The 11507-nt window shown below is 47.3% G+C and overlaps 1 protein-coding gene across 2 annotated transcripts in view; it reads left to right on the top strand.

The window, feature by feature from the left end:
- The first annotated feature begins 2950 nt into the window (after window positions 1-2950).
- Window positions 2951-11507, top strand: part of SOCS6 (suppressor of cytokine signaling 6) — a 28011-nt gene continuing 19454 nt past the window's right edge. For both annotated transcript variants that reach the window (XM_054985658.1, XM_054985659.1), the window contains exon 1: window positions 2951-3241. The gene's annotated coding sequence lies outside the window, so the exon portion shown is untranslated. The remainder of the gene's footprint in view (window positions 3242-11507) is intronic.

Below are 11507 nucleotides of genomic sequence, written 5' to 3'. Positions count from 1 at the left end.
GATGGCTCGCACTCAACCCCACCCTACCAGCAAGGCAAAGGAGCCCAGGAGGGATTAGTGGTTGGAGGGAAACACCTGGAGGAACGCACAGCTGGGCCCGGTCAGGAGAAGGAACAAGCCTGGAAGGAGGGCGGGGTGGAGAGAGGAAACCCTATAAAGGGTGGCTGGGAAGAGCTCTGGGGTGGTGGGTTTGAGTGGGAGTGATGGAGTGGAGGTGGAGAGAAGCCAAGGAAAAGGCAAGAAGGAGAGTGGAGGCTTGAAGGAGAGTCCTGGGAGGAAGAGATGGTGGAAGATGTAGGGGATAAGCAGGCCAGGTTGAGCAGGCCAGTGAGTGGATTGAGAGGGAGTCAGGGTGAGGTATACCGCCCCTCCTTCCACAGAGCAGGGTCCTGCAGAATCCCTGGCCCCCCTGTGATGTCAGGAGCTGACCACCCAGCGCCACGCCCAGCGGCAGCCGCGGCAAGCCCTGACATGGAGTTCCTATAATAAAGAATTTGTACTTCTTTTCTAAAACTAAAACTTTTCTAAAACTTTCACACTCACACTGGCCAGCACGCTTCAACCACCCATCATCATGTTTTATCTGCAATCAATGCTACTCTGTTAAGGACCAGTTTCTGTTCCTTTTAATAGGGAAAAAGTAAGTCTCTATTTTATTTTACTTTTCAGTTACATTATCATGACATTGTATTTTGGAAATGGAAAACTGGGGAAGGGTAGGCCCTATGTTTCCTTGTTGAAATAACTTTGCTTGTTGCTGTTGCTGTTTTCTGAGGGTTTTTTTTTTTGCTGGGTATGGAAGAACAGTTAGTTTTTTCTTGGTGATGTGTGTGTGTGTGGGGGGGCTGCTTCAGCCACTCCTAAGCTCCACTTTCAATTTCCGTTCCATTTTAAAATGGAGAGGTGGTATCTATTGCAGAAAAGGACAATTCCTAAAACTGAGTGCTGTCTCTCTGAAGTAATGAGAAACCCCATCTGCATGAACAAGATTGGGGAGGGGGGGGTGCAGATTAGAGGCCTTTTTAAAATTTCCTTTTTCTCTGTGTGCAACCTGGAGAGAACATTGGCAAGGAATGTGCACTCTGTACATGTTCATGCTCTCCATTTTTCTGGTACAGTTTCAAAGGGGTGACCAACTAGCTAATGCCTAGAGAAGAAATTGCGGGGGAAACCCAGGTAAGTAGCACTTTCAAAACTACAATGTCTCAAGAACGTCTTATGGATTTGGCCAGGCTGAGTATTGAATTAAACATTGCCAGATTAATTTTGATGCTGTCACTTGACATTTTTCACAAAAAAGGCAAGGAAAGCTAATTTTTAAGTAAATACTAAGCCTTTTTTTAACCTTTATTGACCTTATGCTTAAAACCACTATGGATAAAAAAAGATGGCTAATGGAGCAGGAAAGAGGCCCTGAATTTTTTTTGCTCCGCCTCATAAAATTCCTCTCAGAGGCCCTGGTCCTTCTGATACAGCCAGGGCCTGTCATTCCAGTCCCAGAGCCCTTCTGTCTCACCCAGGGGCCATCATTCCAGTTAGGGCCTGTCATTCCAGTCACAAAGGCCTTTTGTCACACCCAGGGGCCGTCATTCCACTGAAGGGCCTGTCATTCCAGTCCCTGAATAGTCTATCTGGGCCCCAAGACCTTTTTTCAAAATCCATTCCACATTTTCTTTGCACTTTTTTTTTGTTGCTATAATGGGTTTCAATGGAGCCCAAGCAAGTAAATGGGCATTCCTGGTTCCCATTATTTCCAATGGGCAATCCTGTAATTCCTTTTAGTACATTCCCTCCCTCCCCGTGAGAGGAGCACAAGGCGGCAGATCAGGTTGAGAGGGAGGCAGCATGCTCGCCCGTTCCCACTTTCTCAGCAGATGAGCTGGGGAGAGTGAAGGAGATGCCAGGACAGGTGGTGGATCATGGCGGGCAAGAGCTCGGAAGCAGGCTGTCCTTCCACCCTGACTGCGCCTGCGCCAGTGTGTCGTTGGGAGAGAGCTGAGCTTTTATATTGTAGGATTACTGGTCCCAGTCATGCAGTTTCACCTCTAATTTCCTATACCTTCTATGAAACCTAAGCTCCACATTCCATTCTGGAATCAGGACTCTCAGATCACTGTCCGCTTTTTATAGCTATGGCTAGCCCAACACTTTTCAGCATCCCCCCAAACCAGGTAAAGCTTCTTCTCACGTGCACTGTCTCCTTCCATCTACTACCCTACCGTGAGTCTCGAAACTAGTTGTGCAGTTTCAAAGCTTCCCGATTTTCTACGATCTTTCTCACCCGTCTTATAGTTACTGCGAAAGCGGGCAACCTATAAAGGTTCTCCTCCCAGTACGGACTCCCTTTTCTTCTTGGGTTTCGCCTTCGCTCTCCTACCCGCCAAATCCTTTTGTGACGTCTCTGATCTGCAGCACAATATTAGGCAAGTTTCTTCAGAAGTGATGCAACTCATTCCTCAGGGCTGAGAATTGTGAGAAGGTCCCTATTGAAATGCTGGGACTTTCTGCAGAGGTTTGCAAGCTCTAGACTACTATACAGTGTCAGCAGGCGTCAGTCCCTGCCGGGTCTGTTGGAACGCAGGTCCAGCTCTTCAACAGGGAAAGAAAATGCCCCCTCACCATTTCACCACATGCCTATTCAATTTAAGTGCAGGGAAAGGTGTTTGGTGTGTGTCTCCGGTTAAGTGCTAGACGGCGAGAGGAACAACGTGTAATGCGAGAATAAGAAGGAAGTGAAACTGCTCTTGAATCAAGCGACCCTGGCCACAGACCCCCAAGGGACAACCCAGAGAGGAACAAAAGGGGGAGGGGAAGGGGCCGAAATTGTGCAGGGAAAGGCGGCAGGGCTGTCTGTGCGGGCGCGAGGGGTGAGTGGGTGGGTGTTGCTGGTGCGCGAGGAGGGGAAGCCAGACAGCGGGCAGCGAATAAGCAGAGGAGGCCGTAGGGGAAAGCGGCGGCTCGGACTCCCTCCTGTCTGCGAGGCTGCGGGCACTGGAGACTTTGAGGGCTGAGGCGGCGGTAGCGGCCTCTGCCCCCTCGCGCCCCTGCGAAGACGGGGCGGGGGGTGAAGAAGAGGGAGGCGGAGGAAACTGCAACGCCAGGAGCAGGGAGGAGGAGGAGGAAGCGGCGGAGAACGGCCGACGAGACGGGAGCCTGGCAGAGGCGGAGCCGGCGCTCGAGCCCGGCCGGCCTGGACCGCACACAGCACGGCCGCCACCGCCATTCGCAGGATCCAATCGCAGTAAGTCCGGCTCTAGACCGACATTGTCCGCTTCGGTCCCTCCTCAGAGCCCTGGTGGGTAGACGGAGAATCCAGTAAATATTGGGGAGCCAGCTGGGCCTGCAGCAAGGGAGGCGGCGGCGGCGGCCTCCAGTGGGCAGATCTCCCGCTCGGCCTCGCGCGGCCCGAGGTCCCCCTCCTCTGCTCAGCCTCGCTCTCACTCCTTTTGTTCCAATCTGCAGCTTGCAGTGGCCCGGCCGGGGCCTGTGGGGAGCGAGAGACGGGAATGCGGCCTGCAAGAGGAAGGGGTGGTGGTGATATCTTAGTGGGCACCCTGCACTTTGAGCTCGGTCCCGACGAAGCAGGAGGCGTCGCGTTCGCCCTCAGTTTCACAGCTGAAAGCCCAGAGCCAAAATGGGTGTGTGGGGGGATATTTGCTCCAGGCCCTATGGCGTGCAGTCACCCCACATCTTATATAGCTAAAGATTGTATCTGAATTGGGTGCTTTCTCTAGTGGAGAGGCATCTGGCAGTGGCTGGATCACTATCTCTGCTATGGGATTACGCCCTCCTTTTAAACACCCCCCATCGAAGACCATCTCGGAGCTTCCTGCTCCCTGCCTCCCACCGGTCTTATTTCAGATATTCAAGATTAAAGCTAAAAAGGTATTGTTTTGACTACTTCTATATAGTTAGTTGTGTGTGTGTTTTAAATCTCTAGTATATAGTTCTGACTCTGTATAGTTATTTTTTAAAAATCTTTCTGCTAGAGGGAGAAAACATACTGGGAGGGGGAAAGAGTGAGGAAGACAGTTTACCACCGTGTAAGGATCCCTTTTCCTTCTTAAGAAACAATAAAGTTTATACAACTGATTTGATCTTGAGGTTGCCCTCTTAATTTCACAACTAAATGCCTCCCCCTTCCACACTTAAGCATGGGCTTATCTTTCTCTCATCTTGAAAAGTATCCTTCACTTTTAACTTGCTGACTAGACTGTGGGTGTTCTCTTGATCCCAAAGTGCAGGAAATGCAAAGCACATAGATCATCCTTACTGAACAAACTTCAGTTTGTGTAGGAGGATGCAGACTTTCAAGTTTTATAAAACTCTTGCTGGGCAGCAGTCAGACTAGTAAAAGATATTGTGTACTGCATTGTATTGTCACTCTTGCTAAACTTATTTTTTTCATGCTATTTAGCTTCCATGTAAATACAAGAGTATCATCTATGGGATGTACTAAAAGGAATGACAGGATTGCCCACTGGAAATAATGGGAGAGGCTTGAAGGCCCATTGGAGATAACAGGAGCCACAAATGTCAATTTACTTCTATGGGCTCCACTGAAATACATTACAGCAAAAAAAAAAAGTTACAAAGAATGGATTTTGCAGGAAGGTCTTTGGGCCCAGATAGACAATTCAGGGACTGGAATGACGGGCCCTGGGAGTAGCAGAAGCATTCTGGGACTGGAATGACTAGCCCTAGAGTAGATTGACAGCCCCTGGGAATAGCAGAAGCACTCTGGGACTGGATAGAAAGGCCCCGCAGTGGAATGATAGCCCCCAGGGAGTAGCAGAACTGTTCTGGGACTGGAATGACAGGTCACTGAGTGCAACGATGGACCTTGGGAATAGCAGAAGAGTTCTGGGACTGGAATGGCAGCCCCTGGGTGTAGCAGAAGCATTCTGGGACTAGAATGACAGGCCTCAGAGTGGAATGACAGACCCTGGGAATAGCAGAAGCATTCTGGGACTGGAATAACAGGCCCCTGAGTGCAATGACAGACCCTGGGATTAGCACAAGTGTTCTGGGACTGGAATGACAGACTCTAGGAATAGCAGAAGGGCTCTGTGACAGGAATGACAGCCCCTGGGTGTAGCAGAAGCATTCTGGGACTGGAATGACAGGTCCTAGAGTGGAATGACAGCCCCTGGGAGTAGCAGAAGCACTCTGGGACTGGAATGACAGGTACAGGAGTGCAATGATGGACTCTGGGAGTAGCAGAAGCATTCTGGGACTGGAATGACAGCCCCTAGAGTAGAATGACAGCCCCTAGGAGTAGCAGAAGGGCTCTGGAACTGGAATAACTGTCCCCTGATTGGAGTGACAGTCCCTAGGTGTAACAGAAGCACTCTGGGACTGGAATGACAGGTACAGGAGTGCAATGATGGACCCTGGGAGTAGCAGAAGAGTTCTGGGACTAAACAGGCTTCTGAGTGGAATGACACTCCCTGGGAGTAGCAGAAGCAATCAGCGTGAATGCTCACCAACTTAAAGTGTGCCTGTGGAATGGGCCACAGTGCTCGTGGGCACTACGGCACCAGGCAACATTTTCCCTGTGCCAGCTAAGTGTTTTAAGAGGGGGGGGGGGAGGTGAGACTTTTGCCGAGCAAGGCTACTGATGGGATGTGCAGATTTTTAAAATCATTCCTTTGGTAGAAGCTGCTGCCACATTTCAAGAATCTTCACTGTGTGACTGAAGGTATACTGTGGCCATTCTTTCTTGGCTGGCTCACCTGCTGCAGCAGTCAATCTGTATCTGTACTCACAGTGGTGTGTCAGAATTACATAGGGGCCCACGGACTCAGAATGTTGAGAACCCCTGAACTGCTTATTTATTTTATTGGATTTATAGTCCACCCTGCCTGCAAAACAGCTCAGAGCAGATAACAACAAACTTAAGTACGTAAAGGGATAAACAGTAATGGCACAAAACAAGATAAAACCATGAATAGAGTTTGTTAACTGTTAATTAGAGTATGAGATGGGATTTTTCACAGAGAATATGGAGGGGAGCCTGGGTCAGTGGTCTACAGAGTGAGCAAAAGTGAGAGCAAAGAATTCAGGCAGAGTGTGATATGTAATGGGATCATGGAGTTCTGGAAGGCTGCAGAATTGGACAGGGGAACAAGAAGTGGGACAAGGGCAGGATTTATGGTTGAAAATAGAGGAGGTGGCTGATATCAACCTCATGAAAGTATAAGCAAACTGAGGAGCTGACAGGAAGGATAAATATAAAGATGGAACTGATTTGGTGATAGCTACACATCTTCCAGAAATATCAATTAAAATGTAAAGTAGTGTATTCGATTCTGTCATTTGTTATTCCGGTTACAGACTGGAATGACAGGTACAGGAGTGCAATGATGGACCCTGGGAGTAGCAGAAGAGTTCTGGGACTAAACAGGCTTCTGAGTGGAATGACACTCCCTGGGAGTAGCAGAAGCAATCAGCGTGAATGCTCACCAACTTAAAGTGTGCCTGTGGAATGGGCCACAGTGCTCGTGGGCACTACGGCACCAGGCAACATTTTCCCTGTGCCAGCTAAGTGTTTTAAGAGGGGGGGGGAGGTGAGACTTTTGCCGAGCAAGGCTACTGATGGGATGTGCAGATTTTTAAAATCATTCCTTTGGTAGAAGCCTTGGGATTGTCGTTGCACTCTGGGGGCTGTCGTTCCAGTCCCCAGAATGCTTCTGCTACACCAGAATGCTTTCATTCCACTCTGGGGCCAAGGGGCTTTCATTCCACTCTGGGGCCTCTCATTCCAGTCCCAGAGTGCTTCTGCTACTCCTAGGGGCCTTCATTCCACTCTGGGGCCTATCATTCCAGTCCCAGAATGCTTTTGCTACACCTATGTGCTGTCATTCCATTCTGGGGCTTGTAAGTTCAGTTCTAGAGCGCTTCTGCTACTCCCAGGGGCTTTCATTCTGCTCTGGGGCCTGTCGTTCGAGTCCCACAATGCTGCTGCTATTCCCAGGGGCTATCATTTCACTCACGGGTCTGTCATTCCAGAGCACTTCTGCTACTCCCAGGAGCTGTCATTCCACTCTCCGAATAGTCTATCTTGACCCAGAGCCGAGGCCTTCCTGCAAAATCCATTCCACATTTTCTTTGCACTTTTTTTTTTTTTGCTGTAATGTATTTCAAGGGAGCTTCTGCAAGTATATTGGCATTCTTGGTTCTCATTATCTTCAATGAGCCTTTAAGCCTTTCTCATTATTTCTAAAGGACATTCCTGTCATTCTTTTTAGTACATCCCATCATCTACTAGTGACAAATCCCGCCACGGGCTCTAGAAAAGGCAGGGCAGGCTTGTTGGGTATTGCTCCCTCTGCAGTGCCCAGTATGGGCGAGGGGAGGGACAGGGCTGCCAGGCAGGCATTGCCCCTTATGGAGAGCCCTGATCTGAGTGGAAGCATTGCAGGGTGACAAGCCCTGACGTGGCCCCCTCCCCTGTGCCCTGTCTGGTTTGGCATGGTCCCCTCCCCCATGTCCCGTCTGGTCAGGAGCAGTGCACGGCGGCAGGGTTGGCCATGACCCCCTCCCCTGTACCTCGTCTGGATGGGGGGGGGCGCAGGGTGGCCGGGCCTGGCATGGTGCAGCACAGGGCAGCTGGGCCTAACACGCTCCATTTGGGCCGTGGGAGTGCAAGTTGGGAGTACAAGGCGGCCGAGCCTGGCAGGGCCCTCTCCTCTGCATTCTGTCTGGGTGGTGGGAGTGCTGGGCGGCCAGGCCTGGCACGGCTCCTTCCCCTGTGCCCCGTCTGGGTGGGGGGATCGCAGGGTGACCAGGCTTGGCATAGGGTAGTGCAGGATGGCTGGGCTTGGCATGGCCCCCTCTCCTGCACCCCATCTGGGTGGAGGGAGTGCAGGGTCTTTGTGCCCCATCTGGATGGGGGGATCGCATGGTGGCTGGGCCTGACATGGGACAGCACAGATAGGTCAGGCCTGGCATGCCTCCCTTACCCATGCCCCATCTGGGCCGAAGCAGCGCAGGGTGGCCAGACCTGGCATGGCCCCCTGCCCTGCATCCTGTCTGGGTAGGGGAGCACAGGGCTGCTGGGCCTGGTATGGGGCAGCACAGGGAGGCTGGGCCTGGTATAGCCTCCTCCCTTGTGGCCTATCTGTATGTGTGGGGGGGTGCAGGGTGGCTGATCAGCTTAGGAGGGAGGTGGCAGCTTGCCTGTTGCAGCTTCCCTGGAGATCGGCTGGAAGAGGGTGAAGGGGATGCTGGCACAGGTGATGGATTGTGGCAGGGAACAGCTGCGAGGCGGGCTGTCCTTCCACCCGCACTGCACCTGTGCCAGTGGGTTGGGTTTTAAATAGTAGGATAATGCATGTCATGCCTCAACAGAATGAAGGTGTGGCAAAGTTGTGACAAAAGAAGAATTGGCCATTGGTTAAAATGGGCAAGAGAGATGGGCAGGTATACTATAGTGTTTAAAAGTATGGTATACTTTACAGTTGGTTTCTTGTATCATTTATTTTTATAAAATGGTTATTTCATCGATTAAATAAGTATTGTGGTTCCTTCAGGTTTCGATCTTAAATTATGTTTCAAACATTGTGCAAAACCATAGTTTAATTAAACTAACTATAGGTAGTGTGATTCTCTGAATGCAGTTACCCCTGTAAATATAGTTAGTTATGCTCCATCAAACCAGAATCTGAAACTAGGATGTGAAGTTGGTTTATAAACCCCAGTTTTGCATGATGTACTAACATAGACATTGACTCAGCTCACATATAACACAAACTGTGGTTTATTATTACAAATTCTAGTTTGTGAAACTAGAATTCGACTCACAAATGGTCAAATAATAGTTCGCCTTGACAAATGCTGGTTTCATCACCTTCACTCTCCCCCGTCTCTTCCACACGGGCAATTAGTATCCCATCTTGCAGAGTGGGCAATGTTAGGGAACAGTCCAGGTGTTCATGTTCATATCCTAGTGAAACCATGAACAAATGAGTTTAATTAACCGATCTAAAATTTCAGATCTTGGTTTGACATAGCCTAACTACCTACAGCTACAGGAATTGGCCATGTTCATTTGATTACACTAAGCATAGTTAGTTTAATTAATCCACAGTTTTGCATGATCTGAACTGAGTCTTTGAGTAACTTCAGCAGACTCAGTAATACTTACTTTCCAGTAAAGCATTTCGATGCTAATTCTAGTTAAACTAAATTTGGATCCTCCATTCTGAGTTGTTCTGTGGGATTACAGCTGCAAACTTAATTTTCGATTTTTTTCTTGCCTGTATTCACAAGGGATGGCACTATTTGAATCTGAATTAATTTAATGCAGTATTTTCAAAAATAGCATGGTTTATGGGGGCAAATTTTTGGTTTGTGATACCAATCATTATAATTTTTAAATGAAAAATGCACCAAAGGATCTTCTGTAATATATTTAATTGGCAACACATCACTTCTTAATAACTAAGAAATCAATAATTGCTCTACAATTTAAGTAAAGATCCTGGATAAGCTTATTTTTACTCTACCTCACTTTCCTCAATATGATGACAGAAATTATCAGTAAGATTCAGTTTACGATTCAGTGTTAGTGTACCCTTCAAAGGAATTTCGGATAGGGATACTAATAACCAGTAATTGAACTCCCGACACAAGCACAGCTTGTACTAAATTTTGATAATCTCAGCAGAGAAGCCATATATGCCACTCCTAGGTCTTTCCCAGACATATTTATAAAATTATATTTATTCATAGTGCTATAACTGTATTACCCCAGAACCAGTGTTAGCAGTGCAGTATATAGGAACAGTGAATTGGGAAGATATTCTTGCAGATGTGTTGGCCATTTGCCTTTTTGTGGTTTGTTTTTAAAACCTGGGAGAAAAGATACGTAATCCAGTGCCTGAGAGGAGGAAAGCATAGCTAAAACTATATATTAAACACCGTTAAGAAAATGTTGGGAGTATTATGTCTAATGAAGGGATGGGATAGTCATTGTTCACTAGGATTCCTGTCTCTGCACATTGAGAGCGTGCATGCAGTGCTCCTGCTCAGTTTCTTTTACAGAACAAGCAGCTGAGCACTTTTGAAGGTGCCATCCTGCTAATGGTTTTGACCAACAGCTGCCTGTGCCCAGACATTCTGTGTTATAGCCCTGACTGTATATGGCCCCTTCCTGAAGACGTAAGGAAGGCTCCCATACTACTGTTCTGCAGAATGTTCAAAAGGACAGCATTTTAATAAATAATTTCTTTTACAAGTTTTTATATGTTCTAATGTCTACATTTTGTACTTAGATATCATTGTGTTTATGGTTTTCATTGTATTGTTGGTTTTTAATTTTTGTAATCTGCCTTGAGTTTCTGTGAGAAAAATGGACTGTGACTGAGGTAAATAAACAAGGCACCCTTTCAAGATGACATAATAATAATAACCATGCTTATATACATTTCTTCTAGACAGATCAGTGCACACTCAGAGCAGTGAACAAAGTCAGTGTTGTTATTATCCCCTCAATACAGCTGGGGAGCTGAGGCTGAGAGGTGGCTTACCCAAGGCCACCTACTGATCTTAGGGCACTAATGGGATTTGAACCAGAAAAGTGTTGATTCACAACTCAGCCACTTAACCACTATGCTACAGTGGGACTGGAGAGTGGATTTGTTGTCTCATCAATGTTGTCATCAGTGCGTATTATGCTCACACAGTAGCAGTACAGATAGTACCTTCTACAGTAATACATGTGAAAATGATCACATTTTCTTTGTGACAAAATCCCAGGTGGATTCTCTGTGCAAACTGCATAACAAGTATATTTCTACTTCATAGTTAATCAATTTGTCTTAAGAGACTTTTGAATATTTGTGGTCTTCGTTCTGTTCTGTCAGTATTTTTTATAAAACTACCCTGTACTCCACTACAATCATATATAATAACTGTATCTTTCTTTCCCTTAACTCTTCATATAATGGCAAAAATAATACTTTCTGCTTTATGCAAGTCAACCCAGTCATGATATCTCTCTATACAATCAGCTACCATCATCAATATATCTAATTCTCAGCGTGGTCCCCCATCTGTAGATATTTAAATTTGTAGACTGAAAATATGAATAGATAAGACAGCTTTCTACAAACCTGAAAAGCACTCCAGGTTTGCTGAAAAAAACTAAAATCTTTGTAAAAAAGTACATGAGGGTGGTTTAAAACCCTCAAAATGATAAATGATAAACCCTCCCCTCCTTTCCTCAGAGCCTGCATTTAAACTCACAGTAACATATATTAAAACCCCCACATTAGAAAGTAGAAATAAGATCAAAATTAAATGTATTTCATGCAAAACATTACAGAGCTCCTGTAGCTTTGAGAAATGGATGCCCTTAGTGGCCATTGCTAGGCAACCACAACAGTCTTGCCAGAGTTCCAGCCTTGGTTTCAGGCAGTAAAGGACAAGGTAGGGTGCAGGTAGGGTTACCAGATCCCCTGGAGCCCAAACCAGGGGACGGGCAGTTGGGAGGGGCATGCACA

This window comes from Eublepharis macularius, chromosome 7 (assembly GCF_028583425.1).
Source record: "Eublepharis macularius isolate TG4126 chromosome 7, MPM_Emac_v1.0, whole genome shotgun sequence".
NCBI classification, from domain to species: domain Eukaryota; kingdom Metazoa; phylum Chordata; class Lepidosauria; order Squamata; family Eublepharidae; genus Eublepharis; species Eublepharis macularius.
The sequence above is the reverse complement of the archived record's forward strand: the minus strand, read 5'-3'. Positions and strand labels throughout refer to the sequence as shown.